This window comes from Neophocaena asiaeorientalis, unplaced genomic scaffold, assembly GCF_003031525.2.
Source record: "Neophocaena asiaeorientalis asiaeorientalis breed wild unplaced genomic scaffold, Neophocaena_asiaeorientalis_V1.1 scaffold129, whole genome shotgun sequence".
NCBI classification, from domain to species: domain Eukaryota; kingdom Metazoa; phylum Chordata; class Mammalia; order Artiodactyla; family Phocoenidae; genus Neophocaena; species Neophocaena asiaeorientalis.
The window spans coordinates 3,235,988-3,260,889 of record NW_020172446.1 but is presented as its reverse complement, the minus strand read 5'-3'; the positions used below and the strand labels follow the sequence as shown (position 1 = coordinate 3,260,889).

Sequence of the window (24,902 nt, the reverse complement as noted above, 5' to 3'; positions counted from 1 at the left end):
ATCATTTCACACCAGAACATAAAGAATGGCTTCATTCTTTGTTTCCATTGCAGGGTATTCTTTGTAGGGCTGTACTAGAATTCATTTAACCAGTTTCCTGTTGGTGGGTATTTAGGTCAATCCAAACCTTCTGCCATTATAAACAATGCTGCATTGAATAATCTTGTAAGTACATCACTTTGCATGTGTGGGAGTGTGTCTGCAAGATAAATTCTCGGAAGTAGAATTTCTGGGTGAAAGGATATATGTATTTGTAACTTCAAAATTATCGCTGGTTTGTCCTTCATAGAGGTGATATGCAAGCCACAGATACTTCCACCAGCCATGTGAGTGAGAACAATTTCTCTGTCCTCTCCTCAGAAGCATCATCCTCTCTCAGACCTCTGTCTGTGTGATTTCCTTTCCCTGGAATGTCCTGTCTCACCTTGTCCATCCGGTGAACTACTGCTCTTTAAGGCTCAGCTTAGCCCCCCACAAGCATTTTGGGTTGGTGCTCACTCAGTGCTCTGAGACCCCCTTTTCATAGCACACATCACACTTCATATTGGGTTCTCTTTATTGACTCATCTCTCTCCTCCACTGGTTAGTGAAGTCCTCAAGGGTGTAGCCCCAGGCACGCAGTAGGTGGTCTACATCAACGTTCCCCAACCTTTTGGCACCAGGGACTGGTTTCATGGAAGACAGTTTTTCCACCGACGGGGGAAGGGTAGGGGATGGTTCAGGCGCTAATGCGAGTGACGGGGGGCAGCAGATGAATCTTCCCTTGCTCTCCCATCACTCACCTCCTGCTGTGTGGCCTGGTTCCTAACAGGCCAAGGACTGCTACCGGTCTCAGGCCCGGGGATTGGGGATCCCTGGTCTATATGAACTTGTCCATCCAGGTGCTGAAGGACTGAAAGGTTAGGATATAACCTGTGGGTCTTATTCCAGTGGGAGTTCAGGGACTTCTACTGTTTCCTTGGGTGGAGCAAACCCAGAGTCATGGGTACAAATCTGCTTTTGTAACCCTCTGGCACTCAAGTATTAGAGCCCAGAAAAAACCCCAAAGCTTCCCATTGCCCAGCCCCAGGGGCCTGCAACAGATGGCATTGCATCCCTGAGGCCAAGAGGTCTGATTATCCTATACCTACAAATTGTTTATGGATTCTGACCTTTCAAATTGTCTTCTATTTAATCTGAGCTGGAAGACCTTGATTTTTGTTGTTTTAAAATCTAGGCTCTCTTCCCACCCCACAGATGAAGCTGTCATCCTCCAAATTATTATTCTCTGGATGGGCAGGAGAAGAATTAGGCCTCACAAAAGCAAGTTAGGCGGGGCAGGTGGGAGTAATCCCATGTGCCCGAGGTGGGGGAGGGCATAGCAGATGGCTCCCTGGGCAAGCCTTGAAAGCCAGGATTAAAAAGTAATTTTCAGCATGCCGAAAATGGGACTGCAGATTTGGGTCACTGCAATTAACTCTTTCGGGGCTGTAGGCTGGAGATTTGGAGCTAAGAGGACGTGTCCTGCCCTAGGGGAAGTGCTAGGTGAGAACCCCCAGGTTTCTCCTTCTCAGGCCTCATGGAGATCATCTCCTAGGTCTCTTCTTGAGGAGGGAGCTAAGGCCCCCAGGGTCAGCCTCTTCCTAGAGATGAGGCTCCTACTTCCCCTCTGAATGTGGACCCTGTCAGAGGGAAGTCCCTCCCAAGTCTGTGGGAGGCTTTGTGTCTCAAGAGATTGAGTTCTTATCAGAGCCCCAAACTGGCACCTCATCCTGTTATCAAAAGTACCTCAGGTATTTGGCCCGCAAAAGATGAAGTGTTGCCTTGTCAATTACTTTCTGTGCTGGCGATGCTACAGTTCTTTCCCCATGCAGGGTCTGTAGGTATCTGTCCCTGTTACCTGCCCCACCCCCAACAATAATTCTTTTACCTCCAAAACCAATGCATTAAATTCTCTTGCCCTGAGGAATGATACTTTTCTTCCCCTGCACTTGTGAGTTGTAATTAATGGGGTTTCATTTTTCTCTTTGTTTGCCAGGAAGCTCAGAGCCAAATTCCCAAAGTAATTCCATGGTCTCCATGAATGCATTTTATTTTTCCACCTGTCTTGTTATTCTATTCTAATTTACAGATTTCCCTTATCTCGGTTTGGTTTTTCTATTTAAATTGCACTATATGGCTGAATGTATTTCCTGTATGTTACATCAAATCCTTTCTACAACTAGGTAGAGGGTAAATAATTAAAAGCAGAAATAATTCCACTTTCATTCATTAATTAAACTTTTAAAACAGGCACCTGTTAGATGCACTGTAGTAGGTGAGTGGCAGCTACAAATAAAGTACATTTAAACATTTATCACCAGTTATATACCAGGCACTATGTATGCCTGGGATTTTTATGTCATCCATTTTAATTTATGTTCAACAGCAATCTTATGACATAAATAATTAAATAAGTTGGAATACATAAAGTACTTAGCCCAGTGCCTGGTACAGTAAGTACCAAGTAAGTGGTAGCTATTCTTCTTATTAGGTATCATTATTCTCATTTTGAAAGAGGAAACTGTAGTTCTGAAAGATTAAATTACATTGTTGTGAGAGTTTAATGGAAATAATGAATGAAGGGCCAGGGAGATATAGGTACAGCAGGCATTTGATATCTTTTTGGCTACCTAGAATCCATTTTCCTTTCTTTTATTAACTGTCCTTCTATTTCTTTTTGGGAAACTCTACTCCCTAATGCATTTTAGTTCTTGTGCTCTGCCAGGCTTCATCTCCCCTGCCAGGGAAGGAGCATGTGACTCAGACATGGCCAATCAGTGCTCTGAATTTACCTAACCACAGTAATTGGTTCAGGGCTATAACATGTGACTCAGGCTGGACCAATCAAAGTCATCCTAGGATTTGTGTGGGCATTATTGAGAAGAGACTTGTCTTCCTTACTGCTAGGCCTGAGCCCGACCATATGTATGATTGGCGTTTGGGCAGTCATACATCTTCTTTCTCTGAGTAGAGAGCCCATTTGATAATGGAGCCAATAAGAGGATGTGGAGTCTAGAGATGGAGAGAGTGAAAAAGTGTCCTGAAGATATCATTCCCCTGGGCCAAGCCACGCCTGAAGCCAACATGATCTGTTCCAGGGTAGTTTGTCCGCTGAGCTGATAAATTCCCTTTTTTGTTTAATCCTGTTTGAGTTGGGTTTCAGTCACTTACGACGAAAAAGATTCTCACTTATCAAGGCATTCAATAAATTTTTGTTCCTTTTCTTTTTCCACTAATTGGACTTGCCCAGCGTCACGGGGGCAACATCAGTATTTGAACCTGTTTCTGGCCCCGAAGCCCACGTGTATCATGTTCCCTGCTACAGGAACTTGCACTGTGGTTGGGTGCTAGACAGAGACAGATGAAGCAGGTGAATGATGTGCCATGGGGAGAAAGCTTGGCCACTGTGTAAAACTGTGGGCAAGTGCTTCCAGAGCACTTTCCCTCTATGCTCTCCTCCCCAGAATCTGTACATGGTCTGGGAGAAGCACAAATGCTGATTCACAGATATGCCAGCTGGCTCTGTGTGTTTCTGTGCAAGGAGCTGATGCTTTCCCTGCTTGTTTAAAGGAGAAATCTTGCCTAGAGCAGAGGCTGGATGAAACAGTCAGAGATATATCTATAGCACTGGACTCCGACTCACCATGTGACCTCTTTGGTTGAGTCATCTCCCTCCTGAGACGGGCTTTTTCATCTGCACAATGAAGGTTGGCAAATGAGGTACCAATGAGATCTCATAAATCATTAAGCCCGAACGTTACTTCTGGGTAACCCCACCCAAGTAACTGCAGGACTGGGCCTCTCCTCTCTGGCATATCTGGTAGTCCCCGAGGGTGTTTGTGAATAAGGCCAGCCTTACACCATCTCCAGCCCTCTGGGAAGACCCTCTGGGAAGGCCCCAGCTCAGGGCCTCGTGTTGCCCACACAGTCACCACTGCCCAGAATGCCTTCTGTCTGTGGCACACACTCCCCACTGCTCTGGACTTCTGATGAGGAAGGGAGGTCCCTTCCCTGTTCCTATTCTTATGGAGAGACTTTCCAGGGAGTTGCCTGCTTATCATGGTAAAGAGAGCCAGGCCCTTGTTCTGCAAGTTTTGTTACTTTCAGTGCATCTCCCCGCCTAGGGAAGCGCAACAAGCTACACATAGGAGGATGAAGCAGCCAGTGTCCCCACTCAAGGACAACTTCAACAAGTGTGAAAGATATTATTGTTGCAGGTAGCACATTCAAAAGAAATAAGCCTGGTAAGACAGAATTCTGCAAGGGAGTTGCTCACCCAGTTTTGACGCTCTGGGTGACGGACTCGCAATCCTAATAATCAGCTAGGGCCTGCCTCATTCAGGACACAAAGATGATTCAAAGACGGTGCTGGTACATGTTTAAAAACTGACTCTCCAGAAAAAAGCGTGCTTATTATAAATTTCGTATAATTTATGTATAAGTTTATTCTAAAATTTTATAGCTAGAAAGGGTATGTAGCACACAATTTACAAATAATAAAATACACAGTGCTTCACTGTAAATTCCATATAGTCAATTGAATCTCACAATACTTTTATTGACCTTTGTTGAACTCTTGTATCCATAGTCAAACTATGGTTGCAATTCAACCATGATTTGACAAAATCAGACTGTGGATAAATGCTTGATTATTATCCGATTCAGCAAAGAAGACACTCGTGTCACTAGACAAGTGAGTATAATTCCAATATGAATGTTGGTTGATATTTTCATTTATGTTAAGGAGTAAGACAAAAGAGAAACAATAAAGATGTATATCAGAATTTCATCTGTTCATCAGTGACGTAGAGACTTCCTTGCTGAATCAGGTAGCAGTTTTTGAAAGCTGAAAGAGTATTTCCTCAATTTTTTGCACTCATCACAATGTAACAATTATAGATACAACACGGGTTTAAATTGAATCTCCATTATTAACATTTTCTCCATCATTTCCTTAAGTGTATACAATCAACAATTTCCATGGTATAAATCCTCCCACCATGGCTGATCTCAATCTACCAACGTTAAGTCACTGAATGCGAAGCTGGGTTCTAGCAAAACATTACAAATAGTATTTCCACCAAACAGACGCAATAGACGTGAGTAAACTCAAGAGCATAGATGATAATAAAATGTAGTAAAATAATTAGAAAGTGATGAGTTTTGAGTATATATTGCCTTTGTTTTTCATGTAATTTATTTCACTATCAGTATGTATAATTTTATTTATTTATTTCTTTTTAATTTTTGGCTGCGTCGGGTCTTCGTTGCGGCACGTGGGATCTTTCGTTGCAGCCCATGGGCTCGGTAGTTGTGGCGCACGGGCTCAGTAGTCGTGGCGCGTGGGCTTAGCTGCCCGGCAGCCTGAGGGATCTCAGTTCCCTGACAAGGGATCCAACCCGCATCCGTCCCCTGCGTTGGAAGGCAGATTGTTAACCACTTGGACCACCAGGGAAGTCCCCTAATTTTTTTTTTTGGCTGCACTGTGCAGCATGCGGGATCTTAGTTCCCCGACCAGGGATTGAACCCGTGCCCAGTGCAGTGGAAGCACAGAATCTTAATCATGGGACTGCCAGGGAAGTCCCCCATAATTTAATTTTGAATAATGGCTGTATTTAATAACCAGCTTGCAAAATTCCTGAAACCTTAACAATTGGCTCTTGTGAGCCAGTACAAGCTGTCTCTGGCACTCCGCTGCCAAGGATAGTGGCAAATCACACTCCTGGCTGAAACCACATTTGGTAAAGAGAACTAGATCAGTTGCTCAGCATACTAATACCGGACGAACTTTCAAGGCCAGTTGTGCTCTCCTGTGTGATATTATTAGCCACATGGCTGAAGGGTCATTCTGGGTGGCTGTAGATCCTCCAGGCATAGTCTCTGGATCAGCAGCCTTGGCATAACCCCAAACATTTTGGACATGCAAATTTTCGGGGCCCTTGCCAACCTACTGAATCAGAACGTCTGGGGATAGGGCCTGCTATTTGTTTCCGAAGTTTCACAAGCAAGTTCAAGGTGTTTCTGATGCGTCCTCAACTTGATGTTCTTTTCTGAGGACTGTAGTTTGAGGAGTATGGCTCTTTGGTGTGGGCTCTTTGGTGTGTCCCACATCGCTCTTGCCCCATGCTATAGGTGATAGAGTGTCAGCTTTTTAATTCAGAACCTTTGTTACTTCTTCCAGGCGTGCTCAGAGCTCAGAGGTTAGGGAAAGAGCTCTCATCAATCGGTCCCTGTGCAAGGCTTCACCTCCATCCAATATGCTTTGTAAAATGGTGCTGCGGGACAGGTGCTCCTCTAGCTTTTCTACCCCAGGGCTCAGGGCTTACATGATTCTCCTGCACTGTGAACACAGCGGGAACAGTTTAAATTGCTCTTAGTCAGGAGAGGGGCTTTCTGCTTTGATTGGGGGCTCAATGTAGATGCCCCATTTGTGCTATCCTGTGACACTGACTCTGATATAATGTTAAACATTCTTCCTTTCCTGTAAATTAGCTGAAGTGACAGAAATCCTGGGTCACATGGGCTTGAACAAAAAGCAATCTATTATTTTTCGTAGCTGAAGTTCATGGGCTTTGGAATTGGTTGGTTTAGAGGCTCAACATCAGCATCAAGGACGGAGGTTCTTTTTATCTCTCTGCTATGCCAATCTCCACATCAGTCCACCTTTAGGCTGTGAGCAAGATGGCTGCAGTGGCTCCAGCTATCACAGCCAGAGTATAAAGTCCAGAGCAGGGCTTATGAACTGAGCTCTATGGACAAACTCAGGGAGCCATGAACCTGAGTGGGAAAAAGAATTCCATCATTAGTTTCTATCTGAAATTTGGTGTTTCCTTCAATTATGAGTGTAGGCAATAAACTACAGCAGCAGTAGTGTACTGTTAAATGTTTTAATAACTGTTACATTATAATTGTGTGCATGTGATTTTTATTTTATTTATTTTTTATTGAAGTATAGCTGATTTACAATGTTGTGTTAATTTCTGCTGTACAGCAAAGTGACTCAGTTATACACATATATACATCTTTTTTATGTTCTTTTCCATTATGGTTTATCCCAGGATATTGAATATAGTTCCCTGTGCTATACAGTAGGACCTTGTTGTTTATCCGTTCTAAATGTAATAGTTTGCAGCCTGTGATTTATTTTACGTATTTAAAAATATTATTCTAAAAAGGGGTCCATAGAATTCATCTGATTGCTAGAGGGATCCTGGCACCCAAAAAGGTTTTTTAAAGTTTAAGAATCCCTGATGTGGAAGGAGAAGTGAGGCCATCTCTTCCCATCTCTCTAGGGTTTCTCTCAGGAAGCAGCGCATCTCATGGGCCAGAACTGGGTTACATGACATCCTTGAGATAATCATTGTGAAGGGAAATGGAATTACCCTTGGATCAATCAGGTCCACCCCCGGTCAGGGGGTGTGGTTAGGTCTCCCTGAGGGGTGGAGCTACTTGGAGCAGAGTGGATATCAAAACAAACTTGGGCTCTGATGGGAAAGAGGAAGGGGAGAAAGGATACTGGGTAGGTAGTCCCTCAGGTGCTGTGGGTCAGGTGTTGCTCAGGGATCTGCATCGCTTTCTGCCGCATATCAGAAGGATAAGACTAAGATAAAAAGAACATTTGGTGAGAGTAGGGAGGCAAGATGGGCTTTTTACCTTTCCAGAAAGTTTCCAGAGGAAGGTGTGTATACACTGAGTCTTGGAGAATGAATAAGACTTAGCCAGGGGGAAGATGGAAAATTGTTCCCGGATGTGGAATTGCTATGCACAAAGGCTGGAGATATGAGAAGGCATGTTGTGTTCTGGGAGCCACAGGTAGTTTAATATTTGGTAAAAGAGGGAGTGGCAAGAAAAGAAGCTGCAGAGGTGGCCTGGGGCACCAACATGAAGGGCACTGGGTACTAAGGTTGGGGTTAGAATTCCATCCGGGTGAACACAGGTCGCTTCTGAGGGATTTTAAGCAGAGCAGTGACATAATCCTATTTTGTTTTTCCGCAAGCTCATTCTGGCTGTAGATAGAATAGACAGAAGGCAGTAAGGCAGGGAGACCACTTAGGAGCCTGTTGTTAAACCAGAGGAAAGATGGTGGCCTGAACAAAAGTGGAACTCGTGGGGCTGGAGTAGAAAGAATGGCCCTGGCAGGACATAGGGGGCTGGTTGCACATGGCATGAGGGTGGTGGTGAGGGAAATGGACAAGACCCAGATGACCCCCACGTTTGTGATTTGAGCCAGTGGTGGACAGCGGAACCATTCACTGAATAGGAAAAAGGAGGAAATGCAGTTGGGGGCGAGGAGAGGTCAGAGCTGACGACGAGATCACAGGTTCAGAATTGGACAGACTGTGATATAATTTTGGTTCCTTTTTGTGTTGGCATTCCCATTTCTTGTACTTCCCCTGAAAGCTCGAAACCGCCACAACTCTTCCATGAGAACCACGACACTGGGTCTGAGGGCTCCAAGATCTCCGTAGAAATAGGAAGATTTGGCTGGAGAAGGGATGACACCCAGCGATATAATTTTTGGTCCACTGCTCCAAAGACTTGCTAAAACAATACAACCACTAATTCTGTCTCCTAGTATAACAGGGGGTGGAAGCTTTGCAGGAAAACCAAGTTGTATTATAACTATAGGCTTTTAGATAAGCATCACGGGTGATTTTTAGCACCAAACAATGAGGTGTTGAAGACCTTATTGCTTTCGGTCTTGTACACAGAGTAAAATCAGACTCAGCAGAATTCAGGGACTTTTAAATAGATGTGGAAAGTGACTCTGAGCCAGGATGCCTGCCGCCTTACAGAGTAAATTATCAAGGCAATAAGAGGCTGGGACTTCAGCCTGGGGAAATCGTTAATTGCTTTGGCCTCTAGTTATTGTTTTGGTCCTATGCTTACTGTAGAGGGTAGCCTTCCAAGAGAGGGGCTGTAAATTTCATGGCAGGGGGGACCTAGGTAGGGGTGGGATCGAGGTGGGAAAGGCAAATAGTTATTGATGCCAAGGTGAATTATCAATCATGGGAAACACGTACCTTTTTAAGACGGTGCTGTCTAACAGAACCCTTCCTTCCATTTTGGCTTCTTCCTGTGTTCTCAATTCGCTTCATACATACATATGTGTCCCCGTCAGCCAAGCATACACGCGAGAGGACCCATTCGACAAAGCCTTGGGCTGGCCCCTGTTTTAGATGCGTGGATGCATGCAGGGTCCGTGGACAGGGACGTTATTAATCCAGGCCCTTTAAAAAGAGGATGCCTGGCTTGAAGAAGCAAATTTCAGGAGGAAGTAGATGACTGTATTGATTTCATACACACCACCCGCCACCCCACTCTGCCCTGGGACTCAGTGGTAGTTGTTACTATTTCTTGATCTCTTGTCCTGGGCTTTGAGCTGGATGGAATATACCAGTTATGCCGGCCCTGCTCTTAGGAGCTGACAGGCAGAGGCTGACAGCATTCCCATGACTTTGGCTGTCGGTGCGGAGGCGGCGGCTACTGCCGCTGCCGCGGGTGTCACCTGGTGGGTGGGGTGGTGGAGAGACAGGTGGGTTCTTTTGCACGCCGAGCGTTTGTGAAGGCGTTTTGTGCTTGGGAGCTGCTCGTGTCTTCGCTTTGCAAGCTGTTGGATGCCTGTGCGCCACCAGAGGCCGATTGCCCAGCCCGGGGCTCTGCTCAAGTACTGCCTTAGGAGGTGTGTCCCTTGCAGCCGGGCTTGTCACCTGGGCTCTCTCTCCAGCATGTCCTCTCCGGCAGGGAGCAGGCGTGCAGGTGGCCAGGGCTGTTCTGACAGCACTGGCACCAGGAGCGGGGATGCAGGAGTGCCTGGGGGCGAGGGATCGAGTCAAGGGAAGTCAGCTCTGCGCTGGGCTGGCAGCGGGCTCCAGAGTCCGGGGGTCAGAGAGGCAGCCAGAGGGTCCTGCCGGCAGCGGGAGTGTGAGCTCTGCTCCACGGGCCCAGACCATGTGCTGCTGGCCCTGCTGGCACTGCCCGTGGAGTGGACGGTTATAGCTGACAGGCTGGTGATCTGCAGCTGAACCTGATCTGATTCAGGCGAGGGTGGAGGTACCAGAACAGCAGTTCCCAAAGTCCGTTCCACTGGACATTGATTCCATGGAACCTAAAAAGGATGAAAGTGTTCTGGGATTATGTAAATTGAAGAAACACTGAGTTAAATAATGGGAAACAAATCTCTTTACTGAACAACTGCTCAAACTTATAATATGCTGAAGAGTGTAGGAAACCTTTAGGCAGGGATTAGAGTATAAAATGTTTCCCGGACCGATTTGACTGTGGAAACTCTCTTGTAGCGTCTCTTGGGCGAAGGGTTCCCTAGATCATACTTTGGGAAACACTGTCTATGCTCTCCTCACATACTGAGTTTATGTGACCAGGCTGGGTGCTCAGATCCTGGTACCAGGATGGTGGATTTTGAATCCAGCTATTGGTGGGGCTACTCTAGGCCTTTAACTTTGGTATTTCTTGCAATATCAGTCAATGAATATGTCAGAGAGGGTCTCCTAGGCATCCAGACCTCTTGATATTAAAACAAGGCTGAAGATCTTCAGCTGCTTTGTTCTGAATCGCGAAAGTGACTTAAGGTAGTGAAGTAGGAGTAGCTAAGAGATGCCTGCCTGTGTTAGCGGTGGATGCCCATGGCAATGAACAGTAGAGAGGGCAGAATCAGTGTGGAGACGAGTCTGCAAGGAGGTTAAGGTCAATATCGCCAGGCTGAGTCAAAGGGAACAACGTGGCGGAGCAGTAACAAACTGGGCTGTAGGGTTGGATAGACCTCATTCAGATCCTGGCTCAAGTCTTCATTGGATGTGGAATCCAGGCAAGTTTCCTAACCACTCTGAGCCTGTTCTCATACTTATAAAATGGGGTTAATATTAGTACCTACCTCCCAGGGTATTCGTGATGAATAAATGAAACAGTACCTGTCAATCACTTAGCATATGACCAGCTACAAATCAGGAGCTCAGGAATTCCCTGGTGGTCCAGTGCTTAGGACTCTGCACTTTCACTGTCTAGGGTGCGGGTTCAATCCCTATTTGGGGAACTAAGATCCTGCAAGCTGTGCGGTGCGGCCAAAAAAAAGAGAGAAAATCAGGAGCTCAACTTTTAAAAAGTTCTGATACGGGAACAAATATGTCAGCTGACAGAAGGGACCAGGAAACGAATGTGCACTGCTGTAGGCAGAAGGCAGGTGGACAGGGACAGAGTGGATGGGTGGATGGATGGATGGATGGAGTTACCTTGGTGCATTCAGGATGAGTGAGCTGAAGGAAGGAGAGAGGTGTAATATAAATAGAATTAGCTTTCTGCTTCTGCTACTTGGGCTGACCTGGCTTCAGCTTGGCTTTGCTATCACCGGTCAGTGTACGGATGGGAGAAACTCACCAACACATGCAGTCCACTCTGACCTGTGCCATTTGGAGTCTAGAATCCCTTGACGTGCCAGGGTGGTTGTGCAGCTGGGCTGGGGACTGGGGGCTGAGGGCAGAGTCCCTGCCACTGGAGGCCTGGCATCAACCATGAGAGGGAAAGAAAAGGTCACTGGCACGTTGGGATGCCTGAAACCTAGTGACCTGAGTCGTGAGGTCACCCATTCACCCTCCGGCTGTCCAGTCCCATCTCCGGAGGTGACTCACATCCTAATGGCAGGGGGCTGGGGGGAGATAATGAGCAGCTGCTTTTCCTCCTCTCTGTGTGTAGTGTCACCTCCAGGGCCAGGCACAGTCAATATGAGGAAATGATCTGAGGGTTCAGGTGAAGCCTGAATGTGGTGAAGCTTCTTGTGCCACATGAGGGGAAACAGGGGAGCAGCTGGCTTGTGAGTGATTAAGGCCACACCCAGCCCGTTTCAAAGAGCATTTTTCTTGATGTAGAAAGGCTTCCCGGCCAGTCCCTGCCTGGTTCTCCGAGACGCAATAGGTGAGGTGAGGGAACTGGCAGGGCTGTTTAGTATGGTCTCCAGAGTGGCACGCTACAGGCCCTGGAAGGGGTTCTTTCTGGGTTGCAGGATGTGGGTCAGGCCGTGCTGAAATCAAACCAGAGATAGCATCACTAGCCAACTTACCATGTCATGAGCCTTTCCACATACCAACTCACTGAGTCCTCACAATCCTATGTGATAGATTTTCTCATTAACCTCATTTTGCCAATGGAGAAACTGAGCCAAGGACAGGTTGAGTCACTTGCTAGAGGTCATATGAGTATTAAGAGCCAGGATCTGAACCCAAACAACATAGCTTCAGAGCTCAGGTGCTGAACTGCTGTGCTCCCATGGGATTTAGCAGAAATGGAATCCAGCGACGGGCCGGCTGAGATGCGTGGCAAAGAGTATGCACTCCTCATTTCTCTTGGTCTGAGCTCTGGGAGGCAGGGTTGTGGTAGGCAGCTGGCTCACGAATGAGATCAGGCCAGAACCGGATATCGGAAGTTCAACGGTCTTATAGACAGAATCATAACCACAGAAGCAACTCAGAGACATGTTACTGCGTAAGCTGCTTGTGGTCTTTGCCAGTGTTTATCGCCCCGGCTTCATACATGATACTTGGGTGGTTGAGATGAGGTTATCTCCTGGTCCTGCACCCGCTCCCAGGTGCTTCAGTGGCAAGAGGATTCTGTTTCCCAGGAAGGAAGAAAAGAGCACAGGCTTTAAGTGATACAGGCTTGGCAGGGCTTGAAATCCAGCTCTAAATTGCAGTGACTGTGTGACTTTGGGATTATTTAACCTCTCTGACCCTCATCTGTAAAATAAGGATAATAATATGCACCTCATAGTATTATTTTTTAAAATGGAAGTGCAGTTGATTTACTACTCATAGCATTATTATGAGGATTAAATACGATGATGAATGCACATTATACAGTGCCTGGGGCATGGTAGGTGCTCAGTCTGTAGAAGTACCTCCCCACACTTGCTTTCTTCTCCCTCTTTCCTGGAAAAATATGGTCCTCTGTGGTGAAAAAAAGAAGAGCAAGAGAAGGACAGTGTAGCTGCAGGGCCTGCAGCCCTCCTCGAATGCCTAGGGCAAAGGAGGAAGTTATTTCTGGTTGCAGTTATGCTTGGAGAGGACGAGAGTACAAAGAGAAGCCTGCTGACCCCGCCTGGCTGCTTTTCTGTGCTCGCAACCACCATGGCATGGATTCTGCCCCAGGACCTGACACCAGAGACTGCACACAGGGAGGATGGGGCTGAGGCAGGCCTGAAGGGACAGCTGGGATCCCGGGTACCTTCAAGAGGGCTGAGATCAGAGGAGGTAGCCCGGAGGCCCTGACCAAAGAAGGAGGATGGAATGGTGACTCCCAACTGGCAGGACAGCCAGGCTGTTCCCCGGAGACCAGCCACAGCCAGGTCCTGGGCTCAGTCCAAAGCCACTCCCTCCCTTCTCTTGCCCTCCCTGGAGAAACCAACCACGGGGGTTGTCCCATGAGATGTTCAGCTTGCCCTTGGAGCCACCAGGAAGAAAAAGGCTGCAAAGAGAAGGCAAGTGGAGTGTATTCATTCATTCATTCATTCATTCATTCACTTATTCCACTAGTATTTATTGAGTACCTCTTTCCTCCACGTGTGTCTCAGGCCATAGGCTACTTATATAAGCCTCATTTCACAAACACACTTACTAGCAGTGTGGCTTCAGTCAAGTCACTTAACTTCTCTGGACATCAGTTTCCTCAGTTGTATGATGGGTAAGGAGACACCTCCCTGGTATACGGCAAGCACTCAATAAACGTTGTTTTTCTTTCTCCCCCCACCCCTTCTCCTCCTTTCCAAATGTCTGCTGAGGGAGGGAAGACCAGAGGCTGCCAACCCTCATTTACATGTGATTTTTTTATAAATATGGGGTGTCTTTTGAGCTGGGGAGGTGGCAGAGCTGCCGGAGGCCCACTTTTGTCTTTACTTGTTCTGCTAACCATGCCTGTTTCAGTTACCTATTGCTACAAAAATGAATCATCCCCCAAAGCAGTGGCTTAATACAACAATCATTTATTATTGCCTCTCATGGTTGTATAGATTAACTAGACTTGGCTAGGTGGTTCTCGCTCAGGATCCCTTGGGCCACTGCAGTCAGACCATAGCTGGAGCTGGAGTCATTTCAAAGGTTTCCTCACTCACATGACTGGCATTGATGCTGGCTGTTGGCTAGAATCTCAGTGGGGGCAGTCACCCAGACACCTACATATTGCCTCTCCATGCAGTCTGGGCTTCCTTACAGCATGGCAGCTGGGTTCCAAGAGTGAGAGTTCCAAGAGGACCAGGTGGAAGCAACAGTGCTTCTTCTGCCATAGTCACAAGTCTGCCCAGATTCGAGTGGAGGAAATGTAGACCGTGTCTGTCAATGGGAGAACGATCAGTGTCACATTGTAAGAGCAGGTGGGATGGGAGATCTTGTTGCAGCCATCTTGGAAACACAATCTGTAGCACTGCCCAACCAGGAGGAATGTTCAGAAGGAAGGCTTGTGGCTGGGCTCCCAGGGGTGGAGTTGTTGGTGCACTGAGAAGCACAGGTCCCTTGAGAAGAGGCTTTGCGTATAAGAAGGGGGAGGGTGGTTCAGTCACTACCAAGATCGTTCTTGAAACTCCAGGATTCCAGAATTGGATTAGATTTTGCCACAGGGAAATGGAGCAGAAAAATGGAGAAAGGAAGGGACAACAGAGCCTGGCATTAGGAATTTGTTAGGTTTAAGAAAGAATATCTAATGTTTTTCTGGTGATGTTCTGGTCTTCCTCCAGGGGACCCTACTTAAGCTATTTGAAGAAGGCTCTGGGAACTCAGGTGATGGGGAACTACACTGGGGTCAGAGGTCAGTGGGCACTGACTGTGGCCCCAGATAAGGTAGCTTCAGCCTTCTCCTGGCATTGGCTCTCCTGTTCCACCCCCAAAGTAGATGGCTATTCCTCAGCATTGGTAGGTGATAGGCTCTCCTCTGGTAGGCCTGGGACAGCCCCCTCCTGCATAAACAGAAATAACCACACGTGTTCACACCATTCCACCTATTCTTAAAGACTAAGTAAATACGAGAGTGAGTTTGGCATTAATCTTTAAAAAAATAATTCTCCAGGCAGAAAAAGAATGAAATCTACAGAGATATACATGATCACTGCATGCAAAATAGAAGAGGGAGCTCTCGTTGTTCCATCCCCCTGTGAATGAGGCAGAGATGGATCTACTGAAATCAAATGTATAAATTATACTTGGATGGGAACGGGCTCCAGCATAAGGTGTCTGATAGGGTGCTGATGGAAATGAAAATGAGGCTTGAAAGATCAATTCTGCTTTTGAATCAGCTCCAGTCCCGCTGATGCCCCTGGGCCTGCCTGGCAGAAATACCCTGACTTATCAAATTAGAAAACCCCCATCCCCAGACCTTTGGAACATGCACCTTCAAAGTAATTGTTAATGTTTTGGATGATATTTCTGTGCATCACCAGGAATAATAAAAAGGCGGTAAAAGTTTGAAGGCCCCTATTTTTTGCTGCCTGATGGCTGATGTAAACCAGACCCACCTCTTCAAAGGGATAGAGAAGAAGTTTTACAGTGTGGCTGTTGTCTGCCAAGGGCAGAGGGGGGCCGACTTCTAGGGACAAATGTTATTTGCAGTCCAGTCATTGCTGTGTGACCCTCAGCCTGTCATTTAACCACTCTGGGCTTATCACTCTTCCATCCATCTATCCACTCCTTAACCCACCCCTGCATTTAATTAACTTCATGAGTACCTGCTATGTGCCAGCCACTGGGCTACACACATATTTGATGCTCAATATATATAATCAACACAAAGATGAATATAGCAGGTGCCTGACTTCAAGAAGTTTCGTGTCAGAGAAACATAAACAGATAAATTGCAAAACCACCTTGTTAGTGTTAAACCAAGGTTCTTTTATCAGAGGGTTTGAAGATGGATAGGTCTGTAAAGGAACAGAGATTGTTTTGCCTGACAAAGAGGATTATTCCCTACTAATGGTCATCTGTCCAGGGCTTCACCATGTGCCCTCAGAAAGTCTTTAAGATGACTTCTGCTGAGAAAGTAGAAGAGGAAATAAGCTTAGATTGCAGTGGGAGCTATTTAGGTGAAGTAGAACAGAACTTGACCGTGCATGTTGTAGCTGGATGAGTGAGAAAGCCATGGTTCATGCGGCTCCATGAGGTCACCGACCTTCTCCAGGGCTTTGCACAGGGCCTGGCTCAAAGGAAGTGCCATTTTTCTTTAACAAATGAATAAACAAATGATCTATTACCTAGCGTTATTTCAGGACAGAACAGATCCTGCCCTGCTTGTACAAGGAAGGTAGACACTTACCTGGCAGGGGAGAGATGTCACCCTTCACTGCTTGTGATGTTGTTATTTGTACCCATTTGAACTGATGGCTCACTCCCTTTTTATTTTATTGTTTTTAATTTGTTTTCTTCCTTGGCCGTGCCCCGTGGGCCTCTCACCGTTGTGGCCTCTCCCGTTGCGGAGCACAGGCTCCGGACACGCAGGCTCAGCGGCCATGGCTCACGGGCCCAGCTGCTCCGCGGCATGTGGGATCTTCCCAGACTGGGGCACGAACCCGCGTCCCCTGCATCGGCTCACGCTCTTTTTAAAATGATGTTATTCAGGGTATAATATATATACTGCAAAGCACATAAATCTTAATTGAACAGCTCAGTGAATTTTTACGTATGTCCGCACCCGTGTAACCACAAGCAGATCAAGATATGGAACGTTTCCTGCTCCCCACAAGCCTCCTCCATGCCCTGCAAGTCACTTCTCTGACATCTTTGCTAATTCTTTCTGTAGACTCTACCTCCATATTCCCACCCTGCATGAAAAGAAAAACATCGAAAGGTAAATTCGTCTTCAATCTAGGAAAAAAATGAACAAGTTGATGTTTTCTTCCTGACGTTAGAAAATCAGTAAATGTCAGCTCAGGCAGGGGGTTGGTATCTGTAGGTCAAGAGCTCCTCACCTTTCCCGGAAGTAGAATTCCTTCTCAACATCAATTTCTTCCATAGACCCCACGTAAGAAGAGTTGTTGCCTTTTTAGTGTCTTTTGATTAAGAAAATAACAACCGGGCTTCCCTGGTGGCGCAGTGGTTGAGAGTCCGCCTGCGATGCAGGGGACTCGGGTTCGTGCCCCGGTCCGGGTAAAAAAAAAAAAAAAAAAAAAAAAAGAAAATAACAACCGGTGGTTACCAGGGGCTGGGAAGCGGGGGAATGATGGGGAGTTGGTGTTCCATGGCTAGAGTTCTAGTTTGGGATGATGAAAAACTTCTAGAGATGGCTGGTGGTGATGGTTGTACAGTGGCGTAAATGTACTTAATGCCACTGAACTGTACAGTAATAAATGGTTAAGATGGTATATTTTGTGATATAAATATTATAACATATTATAAAATATGTCGTATATTTTACCACAATAAAAAATAAAAAGGATGAAGTATCATTTAAAAAAGAAAATAATGACCCCAATTGCCATGAATTCAGCAACTGGTTTAAAATAAATTTTTATTTCATTAGTAACTGCTGATTCTATATTCATTTGAAAAACAATAGTACATGTGAGCATGAGAGCTATTCTTTTCCCCACGAACAGACAGTGTCGGGTACACACAAAAGTTCCTCAAGCTTAGTAACACCTGCAAAACCCCTGGCTCTTCCCAGTGTCTGAGACCCAGGGTTTGAGATTAACTGTCCTTTCCAGCACCCCTCAGTTGAAGACACCACGGCTCAGAGAGGGAGGTCACTTGTCCAGGGTCACACAGCCCGTCTGGAGCAGAGCTAGGATAAGACCTCTGGGCTCAGGTCCCTCTTGCAGGTGCTCTGGTCTCTGCACCACCTCTGTTCTGCACCAGCTGAGGACCACACGTGCTATTCTGAGCCTCTGCCTTCTGTTTCCTGCAAATACTTAACTAGATGCGATTACCAGCTTGGCGACTCCTTGCTTGCCTGTCCCGTCAAGGCAGGAAGTAGGATGTAGAGCCAAGAGATGGGGCCTCCTGATTCCTTTGTAATCTGACCCTGAAGCTCAGTCGGGGAGTGGGGGCTGGTGTGGCTCATTCTTATCACCAAGGCTGTGTTCTGGCTCCTGTGAACACGGACAGATGCACCTGGTGGCACAACGTTCAAAGCCACAGGCTGGGAGTCGGGTTTCAGAATAGAGGTGCTGTCAGAGGCGAGAGTGGGTGCCTTGGCTATTTCGGCGAGAGCTGACACTGAGGAATTCTTCACTCGCACAAGCTGCGCAGAGCGTTTTGCATTGTGGGCTGTCCTGCCTCCGCCTTTCCCTTTCCCAGGCTTGGCGACTGCTGCTCCCCTCCCCCTCCCTGATGCTGCTAACGACATCCAATTAATTCAGCATAATTTGGTTCATTACAAGCCCTTAGACTGGTAACAGTGTTTTCTCGGAGTGCAGCCTTCCTGGACTTTCTCAAAGGGACAACAAGGCTCTGAGGCTGGGAAGGGAGGGAGGGCAGAGTCCTGCTTTATCTGCCCAAGAGGGTACCAAAGAGCTGGTGGGTGCCCGAAACGGGCTGGGCTGGGCTCACACCAGCAAAACGCATCCTTCCCAGTGCCCCCACAGCCCTGGTTAAAAATATGATTGGAAATGGGGACGTGGCAAGACACCCCAGCAGGAACATCAGGCCACCCTCGGGGCCTGCCAATAGACACCAGCCTTGCGGGGCTCTAGATGTCAGTTCCGTGCCGAGTGGGCCCGACTTGATGACTGTGGGAGTTCCTGCAGGGGTCTGTGGAAAGGAGGCCCTGGCTGTGGCCGAAACCCAGCAAAGCTAAGCAGACCGCCAGCAGGGTCTGCTTTAGAGGCCTGATCTTCTGTGGGGAGGAAATGCTTAAGAGAACCAGGACCTGCCCAGACTGGGTGGGGCTGTGGAAAGAGCGCTGGGCCCTGGGAGCAGCCTGGGGCAAAGGACCAGGCAGGGTTCCTGGGTTGGGCAGGTTAGGACTGGACCTCCAGCCGCACCTTCCTTACCCACAACGTGACTGTGGCCTCCTTGATCGTTATTGTCTTTGATTAAGAGCAAGAAAATGATACCTCCCTCATTCATTGGCTTGTGAGAATGAAACAGGGTGATGGGAGGCCTTTGATGTGACGGTTAAGGGAGGAGGCTCAGCAGCCAGGCTGCCTGGGTTGCAATCCTGACTCCACCGCTGTGTGACCTTGGGCAAGTCATGTCTCATCTCTAAGCCTCAGTTTCCTCATCTGTGAAATGGCGATAACAGTAATATCTGCTCAGAGGAGTGTTGTGAGGATGAAATGAGCACTTTGAAGGGTGCTGGTGCACAATACATGTGAGTTAGTATTACTTTTATTGATGATGTGTGTAGAGGACCCAGCACCCTGCCCGGAAGGAACATCATGGAGGCTCTGAAACTGTTTGTCGCATCCCTCTCCTGATGACTTACATTCTTCATTTTTGAATCGATCTCCTACCTATCTCAGAGGATGGGTGTCTGTAAGGCTCCTCTAGAAAATCTGTCCTAAGCACTCTCCTCCCACCCCAGGAGGAAGTAATCTTTCCCTTGCCACCCCTGCAAGGATGCAGGATGCCCTGCAAGGATGCAGACTTCCATCCTGGCCCTCGGACATGTGGGTATTGATGGTTACTCTCCTCTTGAGAGCCAGGACTATAAGGACTGTGCCCGCACCTCCCCTAGTGCCTGGTGGGTGAGAGGCACTCAGGGAGGGCCTGCGGGGTGAACTGGTGTGGGCTTGAGGGCCGTGTTAGCTGGATCGGGGGAGGACACATGGTAGAATGAACAAGAAGCTACCTGTGTCGGTGAGTAGCCGCCCTATGAGCAGGAAGCAGCAGCGCTCGTGTCCACCAAGGCCCCGAGGCTGCCTCTTTCCTAGACACTGAATTCTCCTGAAACACTCGGGACACAGCAGAGGAAAGGATTGGGCTGGAACAGAGGGGGTAACGAGGCGACTATCCTCCCCCGTCCCTGCTCTTCCCCTATCCCTCCACCCGACCCCCCACCCTTGGTTAATCACCAAGTCTGCAACGTTAAAATCTCCCTGGGAGCTCTTACAAATCCGGCATGCCCAGGCCTCACCCCAGACCAATTAAATAAAAAATCCCTGGGGGTGGGACCCAGGCGTGTGTATTTTCTCGTCAAGTCCTCAGGTAATTCCAGTGTGCCGCCGAGGTTAAAAATATCAGATCGTCTAGGGAAACACACTGTTTCAGAGTCTCAGAGACCTCAGGATTGAATGATGTGTCTTAGCAGCCGCATCGATTCAGGTTTCCAATGTTGCTGTCTTAGAGGGGAGGTGTAGAGAATTAGCGATACTCACTGGGCATCCACTTTGCACAGAGCCCCTGGCTGGGTCTGAAGGGAATACGCCAGTACCTCACAGCGAAGATCATAGTAAAAACATTTATTAAGTGCGTATTCTGTGCCAGGCACTTAACATTTGCTAATCCTCACAAAAATTCACAAATTTTTTATCCCCATTTTAGAGATGAAGTCTGTATGGATGCTGTCAACACAGTGTTCAATTTCACCTTCATACAACCAGGGCTGCTTATTATAAACATCTGTGAGTTTGGTTTGGGGAATGTTGGGGAGATTTTTTTGTTTGTTTGTTTTTTCTGCTTAAGAGACCTGAGCATTTTTTTTTTCTGGCCAAGGGAACATCTTCTCGCAAAGATGTATGAAGACAGTGGATAAACACCCTAGTGTTTTCACCTCTTGGCTGGAACAGCTCTGGGGTGTATTCTATACTTTGCTGTACATTAGATCATCTGCGGAATATAAAAAATTTTGATGCCCAGGCCACATCCCAGGCCAATTAAATCCGTGTCTCTGTTGGGGGAGGGGACTCAGGCACATGTATTTTTTTAAAATAAATTTATTTATTTATTTGTTTTTATTTTTGGCTGTGTTGGGTCTTCGCTGCTGCACCTGGGCTTTCTCTAGTTGCAGTGAACAGAGGGTACTCTTCATTGCGGTGCGCGGGCTTCTCATTGCAGTGGCGTCCCTTGTTGCGGAGCACAGGCTCTAGGCGCGCAGGCTTCAGTAGTTGTGACACACGGGCTCAGTAGTTGTGGCTGTACAGCGCAGGCTCAGTAGTTGTGGCGCATGGGCTTAGTTGCTCCATGACCTGTGGGATCTTCCCTGACCAGGGCTCGAACCTGTATCCCCTGAATTGGCAGGTAGATTCTTAACAACTGTGCCACCAGGGAAGTCCCCATATGTATTTTTTAAAGCTTCCAGGTGATTGCAGTGTTCAGCCAAGTTGTGAACCTACAGTCTACATGTGTCCCAGAGTTGCCCAGCAGGGCTGAACTCCAGTGCCCAGTGTTGTAACTTGCTTAATAATGTACCCTGTTTGGGGTTCCTTCCTTTCCCTGTCTCCCTTCCCTATTTGTCTCCTGGAAAATTCTGGCATCACCTCCTGATACACTTCTTATATTGAATCCTGGTTTCAGGATCTGCTTCTGTGGGACTCAAAGGAAGCTGAGATCTGGAAGGTTTAAACGTCTGGCCAAAAGCCTCACAACCAGGACACAGCAGAGGCAACGTTTAAATTTCCACTCTCCACAGACTTTGCAATGTAAGGAAAGAGACAGGTATTCAGAAAACTACAATATAAGACAAGAGGACATGGAAGATCAAATAGATCTTCAAACAGAGACCAGAGGAACATCAAAAAAAAAAAATCCAACCCAGCAATTAAATGTGATTGGGAGTTTGGAAAGGTTACACGGAGTTGAATCATTTATGCTAGGCAAATGAGAGGGGTTTCTCTAAGTGGAATGTGGGCAAGGTCATTGCCAGTGTTGGACCAACACAGAGGCCCAGAGACAGAGTCCAGGGTAGATCTGGATGGTGAGTGGTCAGTGGGGATGTGATGTGAGCTAGGGCTAGAGGAGGTGGGGGTGGGCTTAGGCAGTCCCTGAAGATCAGGAAGTTCCTCTGGTCTCCTGGGCCCCAGGGTCTTTCTTTAGCCTCCCACAGTGGATCTCCTTCTAAGGCACGGTTGGGCCAGAGTCTTCTCTCTGTAATCTTTTTCTTTCTTTTTTTTTTTTTTGCGGTACGCGGGCCTCTCACCGTTGTGGCCTCTCCCGTTGCGGAGCACAGGCTCCGGACGCACAGGCTCAGCGGCCACGGCTCACGGGCCCAGCCGCTCCGCGGCATGTGGGATCTTCCCGGACCGGGGCACGAACCCGTGTCCCCTGCATCGGCAGGCGGACTCTCAACCACTGCGCCGCCAGGGAAGCCCTCTCTGTAATCTTTTATTAGTCTGTTTAGGCAAGGGGCCAACCCAAAGTCGTATTTGGGGACATGAGTGGGAGGGAGAGAAAGAGGTCCAGGGATGTCATGTCCTGGTGGTGAACGTTATGAAGGGCAGCCATCCCACCCACACAAAGCGCCAGGGCTTGGGGGTCCGTCTGATCCCACCCTCCTCTCTCCCCTCCCCACCCACCTCTCTGCCGCTTACAGCACTAGCCTTCTCGTGGTCCAAAAGGCCAAGTCTGCTCCTTCTGCAGGGTCTTTGCCTCTGCTGTTCCCGCTGCCTTGAGAGCTCTTTCTTCAGATCTCAGAATAGTCCCTTTCCCCAACACTCAGAATTCAGAGCAAACATGACTTCTTTGAAGAGGCCCTCTCAGGCAATCTTCCCCCTCTTTCTCTCCCTCCCCACAAGTCTCTCTCGCATCACCCCATTTTATTTTCTTTACCGCACAGAACGCATCTGAAACTGATCTGGGGTCTCTCTCTTTCCTTCCTTGCCCTAACAGTCTCCCCTTTGAGGCTGCATGAGAGTAGGTAGGACCTTCTTGGTGGGAGGGAGGGGAGCTGTCTTCGCTCTTCTCCACGCCTCTGTGATGATGAGCGGTGCTCAGGCGGCCAGGCTGGTCTGAGCGAACAGCTCCTAATGGTGACCAATCAATGCAGACAGAGGAGTTAAATCAGGTTAAGACCCAGCTCTCTCGGGTTGGTGTCATGCCATAAATGGCCTCCCAGCAGCTCAAGGTCAAGGGCACATCTTCCACACCACTCCCAGCCCCCACTGCCTACAGGGGCCCCTCTCTGCTGTCCAGGAAGCCGACCCAGCCCACAGGCAGTTGCTCTGGGCCGTTGCTCTTCTTCTGCTCTGCCTACCTCTCGTCCCACACGTTAGAACGCCCTTCCCTTCTGCATTTTATTTCTGAGCCCAGGGTCTGAGGTGGTCACACACACGCTGACGTTTAAAGACCCAGCCGAGAACTCAATCAGTGTGGTCTGTCCTTCAGCACCCCGGGAAGCTGTGTGGCTGCTCCAGGTCTCATCTGGCTCACACCCCATCGATTTGTAATGGTATCTGTGGACTGCTGAAATTACACGTGGAACCTGCTTTGAGAAAAACGGGAAGCAGTGTAGCAAAGCGCTCAGGAGCCTCGGAAACCAGATTCCCCCAGCTTGAATGGCAGCCTCCGTCCTTTGCTGGCTGTGCGACCCGGGCCACTTGCTCTACCTCTCTGAGTCTCAGTAAAGGGAGCTGACTGGAGTCTCTACACTGTAGGACTGCAGTGATGATAGAATGAGCTAATAAACGTAAAACATGGAGAATGCCACCTGCTAAGTGGTACTATATAAATATTCGTTATTGTTATTGTCTTTGGACCAGGGGTAGAAACAGTACCCACCTCCCAGGATTGTTATGAGGATGAAATGAAATAATTCACATAGAATCCACTTAGCATGTTGTAAAGACTCAATAGATATTAGTTCTGCCCCCACAGTTTAAGGAGACAGAGTCTGGTGACTATAAGGCAAGGGTAAGGATCCTTTGAAACAATGATAATCTCAGAAGTCAAGAGGGTTTGAGTTAGGAAGTCCCATACTCCCGAACTTTTTAGGAAGATGACTCTCAAGCAGAGCAAGGTTGCCATGAGGCTGACCGGGATCCAGGCAGTGGGGAGCCGCTTTGTCCCAAGGAGTTGGTCCAGGCTGAGGTGCGATGGGAGGTCATCTGGGCTGGGAGGGGCGGTCACGGGTCCCCATGTGACTCCCTGAGCCTGATTAGTGAACCGTGGGAGGTAGAAATCCACCCCCAAGGAGCTCCAGGCTCCCGGCTTCAGATACAATGTCCTTTTTATATATCTACCCTGTGTCTGGGCCAGGACCTGATCATATGCCTATTTGGACTGAGGGCAAAAGGGAGAGAGGGCCGGGAGGGAGGATTAACAATTACCCAAGTCCTATAAACATGACCGGAGACAGCCCTCAGGACTGGAATGTGACAGAAGAAAAGCGCCTGGAGAAATGCTGCGTTTGCAGGAGGGAGAGGGAGAGAAGCCAGAACTGGGCTCCGGGCTGTGAGTTTTACATGCGTTCACTACGTGTGAAGACCCTGGGAGGATGGAGCAGAAGTGATGTGTCTGAGGCCTGAGGTCATGTGGCTAAAGAGTGGAGGAGCTGGGTTCTGAACCTGGGTTTGTGGATTCCAGAGCCTGTTTTCCCCACTGATTGCGCAGGTCAGGACCTTGAAGGGGCAGAGACAAAACAGAAATCTGCTGGGGCTTACCGGCATTCTGCAAGGAGAGGGTCCACTGTGTTGTGGAGATGTCAACATTAGGTCGCTAGAGAGCAGAGTTCTGTTCCGGGTCAAGGTTAGTGTGGTCATAGCTCTGTGGGCAGTGCCTCCAGATCTCCATCCCCTTGACCTGCGTTCTGTGCTCATCTTCAGATTATAGTTTAGTGCCCAGGGATCTTGCTAACAGGAAGAGGTGTCCCGGATGCAAACATACTTGATCCTCCTCCTGGCAAGGCCCGCTTCCTGTAATGACTGACAGGTTTTGGACTGCGTAGCAGTGTGGGATACAGGAAAGAGTAAGGAATTTAGAGTCAGACTGTCTCCCGCACTCATTAGCCTGTAAATTCTTCTCTAA

General features: G+C 47.9%; 1 long non-coding RNA gene across 1 annotated transcript; it reads right to left on the bottom strand.

Moving 5' to 3' along the window:
• Positions 1–22,831: 22,831 nt before the first annotated feature.
• Positions 22,832–24,681, bottom strand: LOC112394512 (uncharacterized). The gene is made up of 3 exons (XR_003002155.1): positions 24,539–24,681; positions 23,134–23,364; positions 22,832–22,903 (listed from the first exon to the last, which is right to left on the bottom strand). It is a non-coding gene; the product is annotated as an uncharacterized LOC112394512 (long non-coding RNA).
• Positions 24,682–24,902: the final 221 nt, after the last annotated feature.